At 40.2% G+C, this 19,648-nt stretch overlaps 1 long non-coding RNA gene across 1 annotated transcript in view; it reads right to left on the minus strand.

Moving 5' to 3' along the window:
• The window catches only part of LOC123788628 (uncharacterized), a 173,774-nt gene extending 168,538 nt beyond the window's left edge, over positions 1–5,236 (minus strand). Inside the window, exon 1 of the long non-coding RNA XR_006778553.2 lies at positions 5,174–5,236. This is a non-coding gene — a long non-coding RNA (uncharacterized LOC123788628). The remainder of the gene's footprint in view (positions 1–5,173) is intronic.
• Positions 5,237–19,648: the final 14,412 nt, after the last annotated feature.

Genomic DNA, 19,648 nt, shown 5'->3' on the forward strand with positions numbered 1-19,648 from the left:
TTATATATGATTGCATCTGGAAAACATCATTCTTCTCAATAGGAAAATTACGCAATATGTATTGTATTGTGGGAGAATCACATGAAATTATTTTGCTTCTCCCATCAGCATGAAGGTCCTAACTTGCTTCAAGAATAATTATGAAACTATCCTATCATATATGTTATATGGAATAAAAAATATTGGTCCCCGAATTCTGTATCCAACAGATAGGAACAAAATTGTTTGGTGGAATTCAATTGATAATTCATTGAACTTCAACCACGTTCTCTAAACAATGTCAACGGGGAAAAGACATTGGAATCCAGTTTTGTGATCAGCTAGCCAAGCATTTTTACATGGCTGTGTTTATCAGGAATTACGAGGATTAACTGATTTAATACATACGAAACTCTTAGAATAATGGCACATAAAAAATACTCAATGCAGGTTACAAATTATGAGAACAGGAATAGGAATAAATATGTAATCTTTGAGGAACAGTTGGATTGGCTCATTTCCTTTGTCTTCACACATACCCAGTAGTTCCAGGTAGCAGCCGTTGTCAGCCTGAGTGCTTAGAACTGACCATCATCGAAGGCAATCTTCCCAGAATCCATAATTTTACAGATGAGGAAGCAAGCTCACGGAAATTAAATGACTTGTCCATGAAAACTCACATCAGAGTCTAAAGGTCTCCTAAGTATTTGCTCTTTCTATATATCAGGCTACCTATAATCATCGTTCTAGGACAGTTGCAATTTTATATTAGAGCTAACGTGAATCTCAGAAGTAACTTCACAGACCCTTTGGAGTCCTCTCCCTACGCCCAGGTTCCAGGATGAGGGACCTGCCAGTTTATAACCAATGTCCCATAACCCCAAAGCGCTGATATGATATGACTCCCTTGTTCACACACACATAAACACCTGTAAGTGGCTTTATAGAAGACCCCAGTAAAGCTTCACCAAGCAACACCTTCACCTATATTAAGTGTAACAAGCACACCATCAGTTCATACACACTGTGAAGGACAGGCAAAATAAACTATATTTCTGAGTCTAGCCCAGTTTGGGCTTTCCTTTAATACAGTGGCTCTCAACTGGGGGTGATTTTCCCCCAAGAGGACACTTGACAATATCTAGAGACAAATGGGGAGGAGGAGGTGTATTAATGGCTTCTAGTAGATAGAGGTTAGGGGTGCTGCTAACATCCTACAAAGCACAGGACAGCCCTCTACAGCAAAGAATAATCCAACTCCAAAGCTAGCTACTGTCACAGTTAGGAAACCAAGGTGCCTCCTATAAGAACATAGACACTTCTTGCTGACATTAGGCAACTTGCTTTAACTCTCATGCCCTCTTTGTGATTTGTCAATAAAATGGGGGTAATAATAATACTTATCTTACAAAATCCTTGCGAGGATTGAACAAGAAGTTCTATGTTAAAGCCTCGCTGTAGTGCCAGTCTTGCAATAAACAGCTGACTCATTCATTCAGTAAATATATATTGAGCCACAAGACTCAGTGGACATAAGGGTGTGTGAAAACACCCGTTGTCTCTGTGTTCAGGGAGCCGCGGTCTAGAGGGGGAGACAGACATTAATCGGAGTCACACAAACAATAAAAATTCGCTGTCATTATTGTTGTTGTTATTAATGAGAGAATTTCCTCCTTTTGTGGACATCCCCATGCTTCTACTCCTAAGCTTTTTCTGTGATTTTTCTGATATAATCCAAGAAGGGCTAATACCAAAGGTGAGTGGGCTAAAAGTCTTCCATGCCCACAATGGGATGAAGAGCAGAAAAGCTCTTTGCTCATCTGTCAGCTTTCGACCTCTGAGAGAAGCTGCCCCCAACTTCTAATTGTCTGCTCCAAACTCCACAGTGTCTGGGGAAGGGGCACGTGATCCACAGGCAGCCCTGCCACCGTGCTGCGTTGCTATAGTAAGGATGCCCTTTATTGATCAGACTTGCCTGGAGTCATGTAACTCCCCAGACTGCTGCTGGGCTCCCCAAGGGGCAGTTGGCAGGCAGCAGCGTCTCTCTGGACCAAGGCTGATCCCCAGTCCTGCCCTCTCTCCCACTCTGGACACATGAAGGCTGCCACAAAAGCACCTAATGCTTCTTTGTAGTGTCTTGTCATTCACACACTAATTTGAAGTCACAGATCAAAACTGGATAGAGACACCAGGGAAAAGAGATTTGAAGATTCCCTGCCTTCCCTAAAGCGACACTGCAGTCCTGCATCAGCAGCCAACAAACCCCGTTGTTTTCCCCAGAGAATCTCTCTCCTACCTTTAATTTCACCACTTTCCAGAGTCTCTCCATCTTGCCAACATTTTTATTACAGGAAGTTTGACACCATATCTTAGAAGAAGTGCAATATGTCTGCTACCGATTAGAAAGTTGATGCCCTGAGAGGTTAACGGACTTGCTCAAAGGTCACAATCCGGTTAGTAACCACACAACCCAGAGACATACCCAGTTTCTCTAGTACCCTCAGAGAATGAAGCAGCCAGAAGGTGTTTCCCAAAGACTTTCCTTTTTTTATTTTCTAGCTTTTTAAAAGCCTTTCTATAAATATTTCTTATAAACATTTGCATAGAAATATAGGTGAGGGGTCATTATTTCTAAAAACAGGGCATTAAAGTTTTCTTGCTTTCTCAGAACTCCAAATGTCATTGAATATTCACATTTATCTATTGAACACCCACCCCCCACCACCACCACCACCACCACATGTGTTGGTGATCTGAGTTGACTGCGGGTACTTGTTGGTGAGGGTGCTCAGGCAGAGTGGTCACATAACTGAGTAAAAATCTTCTAGCAAGTCAGCAGCACAGCCAGAATTTTGGGCTTTAGCTAATGCAAAATTCTTTCAGCCAAAGAAGAAAAATATACAGGAAGGATTCTTCAGTGTTCTATCCCATACCTGTGGCAGGCATCCCTAACTGATCACAGCACCTTTTCCTTGCAGGCATAGATTTAGCCTCAGAATCCTTCTTAAGACCATGGTCCACACAGTTGTTGCCCATCAGCCAGTTCAACTTAATATATGGTGACATGGGAAAGCCTCTTCAAGCAGAGTCCATTCACATGAGACTTAAAGATGAAATGAAGACAGACATGAGAAGAATCAGAGGAAGAGCATTTTAGGTAGAGGAAACAACACATGAAAAAGTGACAAATGTGAAATGATACTGACATATTCAAAGAACTGGAAGAAGGAATTCTGGTTGTACTGCAATGAGCAAGGAAAGGAGTCTCAGGGGATAAATGTAGACTAGGCGGGACTTCAGGGGATTGTCCTCAACCATTCAATCACCTCCTACTACATCAGTGTGAATTAACTTACCTCATTCATAGGTAGAGGATAATACAAAGGAGACAAAAAGTACAAGAAATCTCCCCAAGGAATACAGTTTGAAGAGAAGATCTGGACACTGGGGCTCCTGGGTGGCTCAGTTGGTTAAGCAACTGCTTTCAGCTCAGGTCATGATCCCAGGGTCCTGGGATCAAGGCCCACACTGGGTTCCCTGCTCAGCAGGGGAGTCTGCTTCTCCCTCTCCCTCTGTCCATCCACCTGCATGTGCTCTTTCTCTTTCTCAAATAAATAAATAAAATCTTAAAAAAAGAAGAAAATCTGGACACCAAAAAGAAGATAGCAGCACTGAGCATCTTGTCAGAAAGAAAGAATCACTGTCAGCTGGGTGAGGATGCTGACAATCAACTGTTACCAGTCAGGATTCAATCAGAGAACCAGAACCAGGAGAAGGGATATGTATGTGTGTATATATGTATATGTACATATTATAGGATATATTATAGGAATTTAACTTTACATAATTGTGGTAGATTGTTAAACAGACTTTGTAAAGCTGTGGTCTTTCCTTCTCGTGCTCGATCATAGAGCCAGGGAAGGGAAGATTACATAAAGTGAACAAAGACAAGCTGGAAGCCACTGCATGAGCTGGAGCCCACGAGGAAAAACTGGAGCCCATGTAAGTTCTCATCGCTTCTGACCTAGATGGTGTGGACCTCCTGCAGAAGCCAAGGTCTTTCATCATGGATCTAAACACACACATTGCCCAAGAGTTAGAAAAACTGAAGGAGGGTCCCCAAGAAGAAGGAACAGTTGGAGACCTGCCTGACTGCTGCTTCATGCAAAGGAGGTGATCCTTCAGATAAGGCATAATGTGTGAAAACTACAGAATGGCTACTGCTTCATCTCCAACCTCCAAATCTCACATAAGGATCCTCTCTGTGGCCCACCCCAACTGAACACATACCAAGAAGAGGATCTGGGGGCTCAAGGTTCAGCCTAGCAAGTTACTGTATTACAAAGCCATCCATCAACTGAAAGATGGACTGGTAATGACTGTTCTTGCCTACCACGGCACCCCCTTCTATTCTTCTCCCCTCTACAGTCCCACACAGCCATCTCTAGATACAGATGATTAGACTAGGAATGACACTTGACCCAATGACACTTTAAAACAATCCATGAGCTCACTGAACCATTTGTTATTTTGTGTCTCTCTGTCTCTGTCTGTCTGTCTCTCTCTCTCTCCTTGGAACCAAGAAGCATAGAGAGACTCCATTTGTTAGATGTCTGAGGGGGTTTGTAGGGGTTGAGGACAGTAGAGACTGAGTAGAATTTGACAGGTCCTTTCAGACCCTGTGCAATCAGGGAGAGCTGGGGCAGAAAGACCAGTAATAATGAGAGAGACTCTGTGATGCTTGAAAAACACAAAGGCCCCTCAGTTCCTGGTTTTCTCTGAGGGGCCCAACTGTACTTTGCTTTCTGTGTAAACACATGATGGCCAATGGCAATAAAAACCTCCACTTTCACCTTCACTTTTGTCAGTGGGGCTGTTTCTGGGTTTTGCAGACAATCTGTCCCTAAGTCAGACAGTGGAAGTTGAAGTCAATCTGTACTTGCTTCCCAGTTCTCCCTAGTTACCATATTCAGTGACCCAGACAGCACAAGTCAGAAGTGCTTCAATTCACACTCACAAAGATGTGCCATGAAGTCACAGCAACAAGGAGGAAATAGCAAAAAAAAAAAAAAAAAAAAAAGTGAGAGCCGAAGGAGTCACGGAAACATCTCCCTCCCGTGCTGAGTGCTGGGCACATCACGTCATGTCAGCAGAGGCTTCATAAGGTAGTGAGAGGGGGGCAATTTCAACTCACTGCTACTCCTGAAATGCGCACTTGAGAGATGGCGCTCTTCCCAGAGCTGTCAATCTTCCAGCATTCACGATCCTGAAAATCGATTTAATAGAACATTTTAAAGTAACTTTTTCAAAACTTTATGCCAAAAAGAAAAAAGAAAAAGAAAGAGCAAAGTGCTAATTGCACTTTAGAGCTTCAGGTGCTTTTCAGTCCAAGATCTCAGAGTATTTGATGAACTCTTATTTCACACAACCTTGCTTCACCCCTTAGTGGGAACAGATCAGTATTGTTGAGTTCATTTTACAATATGGAGAAACTGAGGCCCTACTCAAAAAAGAAGAGAATGTCACTGCTTCCAAAGTTCGACTTCAAGAGGAATTAAGGGAAAATGTGGCTCATTTAGATCAAAGGCCTTATAATTGCCTCAGACTGAGATACCATGTCACACACACCTCAGTTGCAAATACTTCACTCAAGATGTCCGTTTCACTGGCCACTATGCCTTTGCCACAAGCTTGAAAACACACAGGCAGCTGATAGCTCACATCCCTACAATTCTACAAACAAAAATGGAAAGAAAGTGCATTTATCACCCAAGCTTCTTTTTTCTAAAAATCCCAAGGAAGAACTCTGATGAATGGTTTGGGTCTGCATGCCCACACCTGAACCGACTGTTGAGGTCAGAGAAATGAATACTGTGATTGGCCAGGCCTAGATCACATAGGTCACACCCCATGGCCAATGGGAGAATGGAATACCACCCAAAAAAGAGGATTAGCCAAGATAGAACCAGCAGAAGAATTGTGGCCTGAGCAGCCATCCCAAACTGTGTCTTCAAGAAAACTACTGCAGCAAGAAAAGGTAGCCAAATACACACATCTTTTCCTCTCCCTATCTTAAGCCCCTCTAAGATGAAGATGACTTGCTGCTAAATCTATGTGTGTGCACACACTTGATTCCTTAGGGTAAAATCGTAGCAGTGGCACACCTGGGTCAAACAGTACTTACATTTTTTGCTGACCTCCTTGCTGACCTGCTTTTCAGAAAGGGGGTACAAATTTACATTCCCACCAGTATGTGAATGTATTATCATTATTCTTTTATCTGCTTCCTAAAGAAAAGGCAAACATACCATAAAATGGCCAGAAGGAGCAAGTGAAACAAAAAAGAAGGAAAGGATCCAAATAAATTACCATTTAGACAACCAAGATCTGAACAACTGAGAAATGTTTGTCCCGACAAGGTATGAAGGAAATCAGGGGAAAGACAGATGATGCTGGATCCTATCTATGAGCAAGGGCCGTGACCTTTCAGAATCAAGCAGCAATGTGAACAAGAAGTGTCCCTCATGTCAGGCAGCTGAGCATTTAGAAGTAGCTGGCCATGCATAGCTTACATCCCCAGTCTCCTCTGACAAGAAAGCCAGATGAACTCCTGGCAGCATGTAGATGGGATTACATTTCTCAAGGATCACAGCCCATTGAAGCCAGGGCAACATACCTGTCAAAGGCACACTCTGCCCCATAACTGCCCCGATGAACTGTGGGCTAATTGCCATTGCCAAAAATAATCTCCACAGATTACAGCAAGCATCATAAATAACAGGGGCTCTGTGACGGTGCATTATGACAAGGTCTCAATCGCTCTTATCTTTTACTAGAGTGGAGCTTGTGCATTCGTGTTACTAATGAATCTTTTTCATTTGTGCAAGTGATGTTTCCATTTGACAATGACATGAACATAAAGTGGAGGTTAATTTACTCCATTGTGAGAGGTTCATTATTTAACCTGACGTTGAGGACAAAACAATGTAGCTTAATAGATGACAAATAGAAATTAGTTGTGATGAATTTTGCCATTTAATACTAGCAGGCTTTAATATTTGCCATAAACATGGCAAGAAAGCCAGAGTTAACCTCTCTGTGGGTGGGGTTTGCTCACTCTGCTATTTCCAGGGTATCACCCAAGGATCAAGAAACTTCCATTGGGAGGTTCCAGTGGAAACAAGCAATGTCCAGTTATATAAAACACTTTGGAGGCTAATGGTGATACACTGTCATTGGGTCAAGTTTTATTGGATTGCTTTCCTTTAACACCAGATAAACAATTGACTTACAATGCTAGACACAAGAAGTCGTATTGAATTTTGATAGCTGTTAGCGCTGGCATCTAAAACCCTATGCTTGTGTCTTTTTGTTCTTCCACATGAAGGTAGCTGAGCAGTAACAGGAATGAGCTATAATTCTACAATCAAACAGAGCTTGTGTTTGAATTCCAGGCCAACCAGTCACCACCTCGATGCGTTTACGTTAGTTATTCAGCTTTTCCTAGTCTCAGTTTCCTCAATCATAGAATGGGAATGATAATCGTATTTACCTCATAATACAGATCAGATGGGATTCTGAGGAGGGAGAGTTACATAAAACTTGGAATTTTTATGGAGTCAGTGTTCTTGAATAATGGTTATAAATTCAGTCATTGATTCTGATTTTTTTTTCCTCCATCAAGACATGCTATCTGTAGGAAACCCAGGATATGACACATACACCATCACACAATTAGTGTGCTCCTCACCCCAACAGCATCTGCATTTGTACAGGCCTTCTCGCTGTAGAGAGAAAGACTGTTCCCAGGCTGAGGAATTTTAGGTTCAATTGATTAGGTAAAGAAGGAAAGAAAGGATGAGACCATTTTAGGCAAAAAGGACTGCTATGCAAAGGCTCTGTGTTAGTAAGAAGTGTGGGAAATAAAGAAATCCAGTATGTTCAGAGTGTAGAAATCCAGAAGGTCATATAGGAGAAATAGACAGGGCCAAAATTTTGCAGACCTTTGAAGGCCAAGGTGAAGGGTTCTTGTCTTTATCCACAGAGCAATGCCTGGAAGGCCAATGTCCTAACCAGAGTCACAGTATGTTCAGATTTCACTTTGGAATCCAGAGATCACTCTGGAACTAGTATGAATAGCTTTGGATGTAGGCAAGAGTAGATGCAGTCAGGCCAAGCTGGAAGCTACTACAGTGGCCCAAACAAAGATGGCAATAACTTTAGATGAAGTGTTGGTAGATAGAGAGAAGTAGAAAGATTTGATAAGTATGGAGGAGGTAAAATTAACTAGACTTGGCAACGGACTGGATATGGGGATAAAGAAGGGGCTATCGATGATTTGCATGAGTCACTGAGCTCAGCACACGTGTTTAGAAATAAAAGACTAAGTCTCAAGGAGAGTAAATTTATTTTCCATAAATCAACATACATCTATTAGTGACTGAGTTTATAACATGTGTTTATGTGTATGTGGCATCTATACTTGTGATTTGTGTACGTAAGCGAGAAAAAGAGAAAAAGGTGTTTGTGTGTATACCGTGTATTCACACACACATATCCAGGATGTATTATTTAGATAAACTAAAAATTTGAGCACTCTTTTATCTCTAAATAAAAGTTAGAAATCTTATGCCCATCTCTCATCTCTATTAACTGCATCCCTGTGACATATTACTCCTTTTCTGTGCTTATTTTTCTAAACTGCAGAGTGTATATACAACCCTCTATATACTTTCTTTTATCTCTCCAGTGTGTGGTCACCTCATTTTATTGTTATTCTGGCTTCTATTCAATGTATTAGTTTGTGGTCTATGAAAGCATATTTTAATAATTTTGAAGGAATCTTTTCATCATGGAAGCTTGTCTAAAGAAGGCCTGAAATAATCAGTATTTCAGATTTTTACTACTCTCCAGCCCCTTCCCCCACCACGCACACATAGTCATATATGTTTTGCTATTTTAAAGAAAGAGATTTAACAGCCATAAGGCACTTTTAAAAATAACATTCACATCTGGGCTGACCACCTGTATGCCAAAATTTAGCTTGATGTTAATTAAAACAGGCATGTTATAAACCTCAGGAAATGGCAGCTGACCCCTAACTATGAATGTAATGCTATAATAATACGTAGTAAAAATAAGACATTTTGAGGCTGTTGCCCAAACCACTCATGCATTAAAATTCTCACCACTGTATACCCTGCAAGAGGACGGGTAAATCAACTGCAGAAATGGTCCAACCAAAAAATAATAATGATAACAATTCAAGGGTAAGAACCATTCATTCTTTCAACAGATGGCTGTGCTAGACAGACGTCAGCATTCTGCCTCATGAGGAAGATTCTGTGTGGAGTTTGGAAGACTGATTAGCTCTATCCCGCCAGATATGATAATAACGATATCAATGCAGCTGATGTTTACTGAACCTTTTACTCTGACTCTTGCACTGTGTTAGGCACTTAACACAGATGACTTCATTTTATCATCCTAACTACCCTACGAGGTAGGTGCTATGATTATCCCCATTTTACAGATGAGGAAACAAAGGCTTGTGAGATTTAGTTACCCTCTCTGGGTGGTACAGTGGCAGAGCTGGCAGTGGAATACAGGCCCTCTGACCCCATGGCCCACGTGTGTCACAATGGCTCTGCACGGCCACAGAAGCCTGCCTCCACTCCCACTTGGAACTTTCCACCTGTAAATTCACGCCATTCTTTTCATACCCACCCACAAGTGACCTCCTGCATTTTCTACCACCTCTTTTCCTGATGCTTTTTTGTCACTTTACTTCCATGTGACCCCAGAGCCTCTCCCATTTCCTTTTCCCTTTCCCATCAAGCCCCTCTTGAAGCCACTTCTCTTAATTGCCTCTGACACCCAGGCATTTGACAACTCAGCTTTTGCTCTGCTTTTCATTTGATCCAGCTATTTGCCACTGCCTCTGAATTCTAAAATTGTCCTCTTTCTCCTTGCACCTTAAATTTTTGCTCCATAAAGCAGGGTATTGGAAATTTGCATTTTAGGACATGTATATTTAGAATGCAATCAGGAGGAATAACATATATTTATATTGCAACTGGATATTAGAATACACAGACACTGGCATTAAAAAAAAAAAAACCCTAGGATTCTCTATTATACAGACTACACCATCAGGAGTGCCCACTGGCACAGTCATGAATAGCACTTGAAGTGGTAAGTCTAAGTTCATGTCTAAAATTTCCATATTCACTTCCAAATGCGTACTTTTAAAAAGTTTTTTTAACAATACAATTCAATTGTATTGCAGTTTCTGAAGCTACAATAATGATTGTGCAAGCTCCATAAGAGTAACTGAATCCACTGCATATGCAATATGCAACAAGATTTGACCAAACTCTATCCCACAGGTCCTCTAAGGCTTTAGGTATACAATTCTGGACTCCAGCACTTGGAATCAGTAAGACCAAGGTTTTGCTCACATCTCTACACATATTCACTCAGTGACCTTGGACAAGTCATTTAACTTCACTGTGCCTTGGTAAACTATCTTAAAATGTGAATGACTAAATAGAACCCTCCTTGATGAAAATGAAATGAGAGAATACATTTAACATCCCTAATCTAGTTTGTACTCAATAAATGATATCTGTTGTTTGTGCCAATTCTTTTGTAGTTGTTTTTATACCAGTAGTAGTTGTCCTAGTGTTTGTTGCAACAGCACATCAAAGTTCTGTGCTAGGAAAATTCTGCCTACTCCTTCCATCATCAGCCACACCAAACTGCTTGTGGTTACCCCCATACACCATATTGCTTCATCTTCTTCTTCTGTGTCTTTTTGTATGTTCTTCTCCTTTCCCGGAACTGTCAGTTCCCTATAAATTGGCCTGATGAAGTCCAAATCACTGTCTGAATTTGTGAAATTCACCCCAACTCCTCAAGACAGCCTTAAATGTTCCTTATCCCATTTTTCTTAGAAATGTCTCCCTACTAAACTGAACTGGTTGAGAACAGGGGGTATGTTTTATTTTATTTTTTGGTGCTATATTCCCAACACTTGGCATAGTGGCTGGTGTGCTGTAGAGACCTATGGAAGAAGCTTTGGCATCAAGGAACAGAAAACCCCACCTCAATCTGGCAGAGCATTAAGGAACTGTGCCATCTTATACAACACTAAGTACAGAGGCAGGGTGGAATCCAGGGCTCATGTAATGATTCAACATCCACATCAAGAACCTGGCTCTTCCCACCTTCCTACTGACATCTCAGTGAGGTGGCCTTGCCTTCAGGTGGAGTCTTCATGGGCATAAGATGGCTGCCACAGTTCCAGGCCTCTCATCCAGGTATAATAATAACCAAGAAGAAAGGAACCACTTTTTCCTGTGTCTTTTTTAGAGTAGCCAGAACCATTTCCCAGAAACCCTCAGCATACTTCTGATATTTCATTTCCCAGGATTAGGTTTTATGTTCATTCTCAAACCATTCACTCGCAGGGGAAATGAGATTACCACGATTACTGTAGGCTAGGGATCAGCAAACTCTTTCGGTAAAGAGCCAGATTGTAAATATTTTAGGCATAGAGAACCATACAGTCTCATTGCAACTATTCAATGTGCCCTTACAGCACAAAAGCACCCATATATAATGTGTAAATAAATGAGTGCTGTTATGTTATGTTCCAGTAAAACTATTTATGGACACTGAAATTCAAATTTTATATAATATTCATGTGTCATGAAATAGTCTTCTTTTGAATGTTTTTCAACTACTTACAAAAATGTTGATACCATTCTTTGCTTGAAGGCCACACAAAAACAGACAGCAGGTCAGATTTGGCCCAACGTCTATAGTTTGCCAACACTTGGCTTACAGTATTTGGAGTCAAATGTATGTTTAAGTGCCATCTACCATAATTTCCAAAGTGCATAACAAATATTTTAAAAATTAAAGGAATAAGTGATTCATGAGAACACAGTTCTTGCCTAGGAGAAGTTCATATGATATATATGTATATGATTTCTCAAAAGATATTTCTTAAATAGCTGCTTTCCCTAATGATGGTGGAGTTAGCAGGACTAAACAAACAGAAAATTATGGTTTATGACAGGTTAGATACTAAACTGTGAAAATGGAAGGTAAAAAATTTTTTGTGTTAGGATGTGTGGGAAATAGAGATTTGAAAAACTCTTCGTGAATCTAAAGTCATAAAAGGTTTGCTTTGATGGTAAGTAGGTGAAAGAGATTACTTAATGGGTGTTTTCTATGTTAACATCTTCTGACTTCACAATTTTCCAAACATAATGTTGCATGTATCCTGATGCAGGCAAAGAGATAATTATAGAGTAACTGCTTGCACTCAGTGTAAATTAATCAAATGTAAATTAAATAAACTGTAAATAGAAGATACTCCTTAGCTGATACAGCAAGTGAATCACTTCCATTATAGACTCATTTTTGCAAAATTACATCTAATCATAGTATTTTAAGATAGCGTTTGGCAAAACATCTCTAAATCTGTCAACAAAAGCAGCGATTACTTCTTTGCGGCTGAATACCTTTGCCAACAAACACTCATCTGTCTGGAAAGATTTATGTATGGTTCTGCCTAAAGGCAGGGCTAAAATCTCAATGACCTCTGGAGGTTTCTTTCACCTTTGTGCTCTGAGAGTCAATAAAAATTCATTTTAGAGCAATACTGCAATCCTTAAAAAACTACGAACCTACAATGTAATCAAGTCTGTTCCAAGAATCCCCGAAATAAATATTCTTCTAGGTAATTATATAACTTATTTTGCTTGATCAACATTTTAATCTTGCTTGTCAGTTGCTGCTTTAATAGAGTCCAACTCCTTAATATGGTTCGTAAGACCCAGTATAGCTGCAGTTGAGGTCAGCACTGTTCTTTATGCTCCACTGGACTGATTTCCTCAGTTCTTCAAGCACATGGTGCTTGCTTCCATACTGGTCCATGCAGGTCCTTCTGCCTGGGCCACTCTTTACCTCTCCCTATCTCACTCACCCCTTGGTGTGGTTAACGTTTCCTCTTCCTTCAGGCCTTGGATTAGCTTGGAGGATCTGGAAGCCTTCTCTGCTCCTCCCACCCCATTATGGGTTAGGTGGCTCTTCCACGTGCATAGCACCCTGTAGTTGCTTGCTCCTTTATAATCCAAGAACTTTTCTGTGTATTTGTTAGTCTTTTGAGAGTCAAGGAAAAGAACTGTGACTTATAGTAATTATAATAAAAAAATATAATAAAAAGTAGAGGAGGCCATGTCATAAAGGGATTTATATGCCTTGCTAAAAAGTTTATACCCTAAAGAGTATAAAAAGAAACCACTGGAGACATTTGTCATGCTCATATACCACTTTCAGAAAGATCACTTTGGAAGCAATATCAGAGAATGGACTTCCAGAGAGCAAAGGGATGGATGGCAAGAAGTCCACACTAGATGCAGCAAGACCACTTGGGAAATGGTTGCTGTAGTCTAAGTGAGAGAGGATAGAGGTCTGATATAGCCATGAATACAGTGAATGGAGCACAGTAATTATTGACATTTAATAGGTGGAAATCTATACAGTTTGTAACCACCTATGTATGAAACTGAAAGACTGGGAGAGAGAGAAATCAAGGTTTGGACAGCTAAACAAAAAGACAGTGCTAGTCAAGAAGAAATCTAGGAGGAGGAGCAAGTTGAGGATGGGGGGAAAAGGAAGATTAATTCCATTGCATACATACTGATTTCAAGGAGCATGCGAAGCATCTAGGAGGAGATAATCAATAGACTCTGTATACATATGGATCTGAAAATGAAGAAGTCTAGACCAAAGAAAATATGAGCTCCATCAGATTGAAGTCACAAGTGTTTAGATCACTCAAACAGAATGTATATTAAAAAAATAGAGGAGAGCTTGGCCAGAAGCTTGAACAATACCAATACTTCAAGGGCAGGTAAAAAGGGGGGGGCGGGGATCATAAAGAAAATTGAGAATTGGCCAGAGAGGAGGGGAAAATCAAGAGGAAGTATAGTTAAAAGAAAGAGAAAGTTCCAGAAGGCAGATATTATTAATCAGCTATGATTACATAACAATCACAAAATCTCAGTAACAAACCAGTATAAGCATTTACTAACCAGCTCACAAGTCTAAGATTCAGCTACAATGGCTGGGGCTGCTCTGCTCTAAATGTCTCTCATTCTTTTGGGAAAAATAAGCTTCCTGGGGTATGTTCTTTTCCCAGTGATGGCAGAAGCCCAAGAGGAGCATGTGGAAGCCTACAATGCCTTTTAAATTCTAGCCTCAGACTGGCAGTCTACCACTTCTGCCCGTATTTCATTGGCCAAAGTAAGTCACAAGGCTGGGCTCCACAACACTGAGTGGAGAAGTGATTAATAGGGATAAGAATTATGACTGTGGCTGAAGCAATTTCATAAGAGGCTTAATAACGCCCTCAAGTAAAAAGTGACATTGCTCACTCAAATGAAAATATTGTTTTATGTGTTTTAAAACATACCTAGAGCCAGTGACCTGATTGGCCCATCCCTTTGGAGGACTCTAGCATGCCAGGGTCAGCCCCCACGAGTCACACCCTTATAAGAAGTCCAAGGGCTTCCCAGGAGAAAATAATCATATGTCATATCAATGTTGGGTGAGTGTGGGGTCAGGCTTTGATATCAAGACGACTCACTCAAGTAAGCTCATGAGGAGAGTTCATTGTAAGTATATATGTCAATAGAAATGGGAAGTCATCAAGATTCGAGTCTTATCTAGGGGCTGACTACCTTCACCAGCTTTCACATAGGTCTAATGGTCTCTTTCTCATATTATTTAAGCTACTCTTTGCACTTCTGCATTATTCTCCCCATCTGCCAATTGGATGTTCCTTGTACTCATAGTTTCTGTTCCATTCTAAATTCTACTTGCATGTAATTCTGGATGGTCATGACTCTAGCTTGGGGCATTTCGTGTCCCTGGGCTCTCCGAGTTTCCCAGTTCAAACTCCTAAGGGTGAGATTCGTATCTCTTCAGCTCATTTCTTACACTAACTTGTGTAACTGGCAAACTTATTAATTGGTCACCCTTGAGTCTCATAGCCATCCCTAATCTGACTATTTGCGACCCACTGCAGGGAGGTACAAAGAATAAGGAAGTTCCCCCAGAAAGTACTGTGGGTAAGAAAGTATCCTCTGAACTTTCTAGTATAGGGAGGGTCCCAGAACATTGGAATTAGGCTTCAAATAAGAGCAAATAAAATGCCTACCCTTTAACTATTGGGAGAGAACCTAGGCAGAAAGTTCATCCTGAAGGAAGGAGGATTGGAGATGTGACTAAACCCCAGGACACTGATCTACTATAGATATAAAGAGAGAGATTTTAGCATGTTACATAATGGAATGTTTCTTGTATATCTCTTGGTCCAACCTCACTTACAGGAACTTGTCCCAAGACCCTTAAGATTAGAACAAAAGAAATAAATTGAATATAAAATTATAATACTGGGAAAGATGTAAGAAAAACTAAAGCCATGCTGTTTGGAATCCTTATCCAAGGAATGAGATGCAGGCTGGCAGAAAGTCCTCCTCCCACCTCACTGAGAGGAATGATACAATGGGGCAGGAGGGACCAAAGCCATGGTCATGTAAGATGGCTGGTGAGACACCAAGACAGATAGGATAGCTATGGTTTTCCTTCCTACATTATCAAAGAGGAGAAGCAAGCTTAGAATAATGAGCTAAGAGTTCATTACATCATGGCATTCCTACAGGGAATCATGTGATGGCCTTGGAATTCCACTTCACAAGATTTGATTTCCATCCAGGAGCTCAAAGACTAGACATCCATAGTATCTAATGGTAGAGCTCTCACTGCTCTTTCCACAGAGTTTGTAGGGATGCATCCTTAGTTGATCAGGGGCAGATTTGCTTCTCTGTTCTCTAGAAATTATTCAATGAATACTGAGAGTCTTATGTTCCGAACACAGGTTATGGCCCTACTCCCAACCAAGGATGTCTCCAAGTACTCAACTGGTCTTTTTAACTGTGCATCTACTCTGCTTACAAATGAGTCAGATCTGAGAAGAATGATATCCCTGGAGATATAGAACATACTAGAAGCAATTAGAGAACAACAAAGAACAGCATATGGCCAAGTACCACACAAGAGTGTACCAACAACAGTTCAAAGAAGGCAAGGTTAAATTAGCTAGAATCATGGTAATGGGGTCAGGGATAAAGAGAGAATTAAATTTGGGCTAACCCCAAGGAACCAGCTATTGTGGCAATTACGAAGTCTCTAAATTACTTCCCTCTTTCCCCACCCTCAAAAATAAAGCAAAATAATACTAAAAATGTATAAGTAACTATTTACTTTAATATTTTAAGTAAACATACGCCACACCTGTTACTTTTAAAAGGAGGGAAAAGGTGTTAGCAAATCAAGCCATAAGGTGTCACAAATCCAAGAAGGTTGGAAATCACCACATTCAAGTCCCCCTTGGGTTTGGAGAGATTTATGCTTCTTAAGGGCGTTCAGACATTAACAGCTCAAACCCCCACACTGTACCCTGGCTTCATTTAAAGGACCCATAGGTCAGACCAAAACACAACAGAGCTTTATATGCCAATTTTTCTTGACTCTCTGTAGGTCAGGGGAAGTTAAGCTCATGTAATTAGGGGATAAAGACGGAGGCTGGGAGTGGGGGATGGAAGCATGATGAAAGTTCCAGCGTTTAAAGGCTCAGTAGGAAGCCAGAGGAAAAGTCGATAAAGTCATGTCTTTATGAAACATGTGTTTTCCATGGTAGAGTAAACGTATTTGCTATTACGCCCAGGGAATCTCTCTCTGTGACTTGGCACTCTCACCCACCTGTGGGGCAAGGACAATTCAAAATCATTATGATAATTGTGAGATCATTGTTGTCTCAAGCTGCCTTCCCAATTATAAAATATCCATTCAGTTACATTCAGTCTAATATCAGCACTAAGTACATTACATTGCATTAACTTTATTTCACAATTGATAACCCATATGACTTTTTGTAATTCTCTTTTAAGTAAAATTGTTGATTAATTGAACTATTTACAAATGACGGCAAAAAACAAAGAGGTTCCTCAAAAGTTCAGTCTCAACATGTAATCACCAAAAGAGGTCAGTAAGCAATGACCAGAAACAATAAAAACAAAGCAGTGAAAATTAAGAACAGCTATAGCTGAGAAAATAAACAAAGAAAAGCCCCATAATCTTCAGAACAAATACATGGAACAAATACATGGAAATCTTAGATTATCCCAATGACAAACATCAATACTCATATAAATGACTAGATCCCAGAGTCAGTCTCTTAGATTCCAGCCGTGCTATTAACAAACTAATGAAACCCATGACTCCTTCGGACTAGAGACCAATGTTAATGGACCCAGTGAGCTTCTTCTGAAAACTGGGTGTCATATTGATGACCATTTATGGTACCTACATCCACCAGGAACTATTGCCAGTGGTATTCTCATGACAAAATAAAATTCCATGTGATGGTCAAATAGGGTTTGTCTATTAGAAATTTTTGATACCTATCATTACAAAGAGGAGAGAATTTTTAAGTTTTTTCAGACTCTTTATTCATTATCTATCATCTGTCCCATCTTTCCAACCATTCAATCTTTTCTTTCTTTCTTTTTCTTTCTTCCTTTCTCCCTCCCTCTCTTCCTCTCTTTCTCTTTCTCTTTCTTTTTTTCTCTCTCTGTCATTCTCTTTATCCTTCCTTCCTTCCTTCCTTCCTTCCTTCCTTCCTTCCTTCCTTCCTTCCTTCCTTCCTAGAAATGTGTACTGAGCATCTGCTAAATCTTAAGCATTGTTCAGGGCTTTGGGAAGACAGTGGTGAATAAGACAAACAAAATCCTTTGTCCAGTGTAGCTTATTTACATTTTAGAGAGGGCAGGCAGGCAAAAAACTAGTAAATAAATACAGAAAGAAAGAAAATCTCAGATAATTCCTGGATTACAGAAGACAGAAAACAAAGCAATGGGAAAGAGGCTACCCTAGAGAAGGTAGTGGGGAAGGCCCCTGTCTGAGGGAGAAGTGACATTTGAGCTAACACTTGAACATGGAGAAAGATCAGCTATAACTCACGGTTTCTCAACCTCAGCACTGTTGACATTCTGGACTGGATATTTCTTGTTGTGAGGAATTATCCTGTGTATTATAGGACGTTCAGCAGGATTCCATGTTCAGCCAGCCTCTGCCCATTAGATACGAGTAGCAACCCCACCTCCAAGTCATGACAATCAAAAATTTCTCTAAACATTGTCAAATATCCCCTGCAGGACAAAGTAACCCCTGCTCAGGAACCACTGGACTATATAAGACCAAGGGGAAAATCATTCCAGAAGAGAAGGACCAGCACAGACAAACCCTATGATGGAAATTAGCTTGATGCATTGGAAGAAAAAAGAAAGGAGGCCAATGTAGGTGGAATGCAGTGAGCAAAGCTCAGAGTAAAGCAAGTTGAGGTTGGGAAGGTGCCAGATGAGGAAGGACCTTGCAGGCCATGGTAGGATTTGCACTTAAGTCATGAAAACACATTCTTGATATGGAAGCTATTAGTTCAATAGAGTAAAGAATAAATATGTGAACCCAGATTTTAGAATTGTCTATGCTTCAGCAATTAACCAAGGATATCCTTGAGCTAATGTTCCACAGTCTGAGGATACCTCCTGCATCCAAATGCCCCATACCTAGAGCAGCATTAGAGAAGAATCACAATCACCTCCATTCTGGTAATTGTCTCCACAGCAGGTTACCATATTGCATTAATTTCCCTTGTAAAAATGCTCCAACTCATCTTTTAAAAGGTTTGCACTGAAAACAAAACAAAGCAAAACAAACAAAAATGGTTTGCACTGAACATCTGCAGTACTAAGTGAAGAAGTTCTTAAATTTATCACCCTGTGGAAAGGATCAGGATTGTCAATGGTAAATAAATTGTATGTCACATTTGATTTGTGTTCAGTTTACATGTTATTTTATCAGAAGTTAAAAAACAAAGTCTCAAATTTTCCCAGCACAGGAACATCCTTTGGAAAGTTTATTCTGAGGCAGGAACAAAAAGATTCTTCTCTTCCTATTTCTCCAGAAAAGAGATAAAATTAGTGATAACACTCTTGAACAATGAAATAACCACACCTTAACATGGTAAGTAATATAGAATTTCTCAGCTGGGTTAGATCTAGGGAAAGTTGTGCTGAAAGCTGGAAGACCAACTCTTCAACACCTTCCAAATTTCAACTAAACAAAAGTTCCCTTCGAAATTACTCAAGCATGATTAATTGAGCTGCAAGCTAAGAAATTAACTATATGTCAGAAATAAAAATAAAAATAGAGTGTGGAGCAATTTGTAAATGCTGTGGCAGATACACACTTCAGGTCATATTAAAAAAAAAAGAGGCAAGGAGATTTTGCAAATAAGCAATATGGACAAAGTGAATAGGAAAACAAAATACCTGTATCTTCCTTTCAGCTCAATAATCATGAAAGCTACATGATTTGGTAAAAAGAGTTTGGGGGAAGGAAATACAGTTTCTAACTTGGATATCACTAAACAACAGTCTGACTTTGGCAAATCTCCATGCTCTGCCTCAGTTTTCTTACCTGCTGAATGGGTGTAATAGTAGCAAGTGTCCTTAACTCCCAGAGTGGGTTA

This window comes from Ursus americanus, chromosome 15 (assembly GCF_024610735.1).
Source record: "Ursus americanus isolate L20-20 chromosome 15, mUrsAme1.1.p, whole genome shotgun sequence".
NCBI classification, from domain to species: Eukaryota; Metazoa; Chordata; class Mammalia; order Carnivora; family Ursidae; genus Ursus; species Ursus americanus.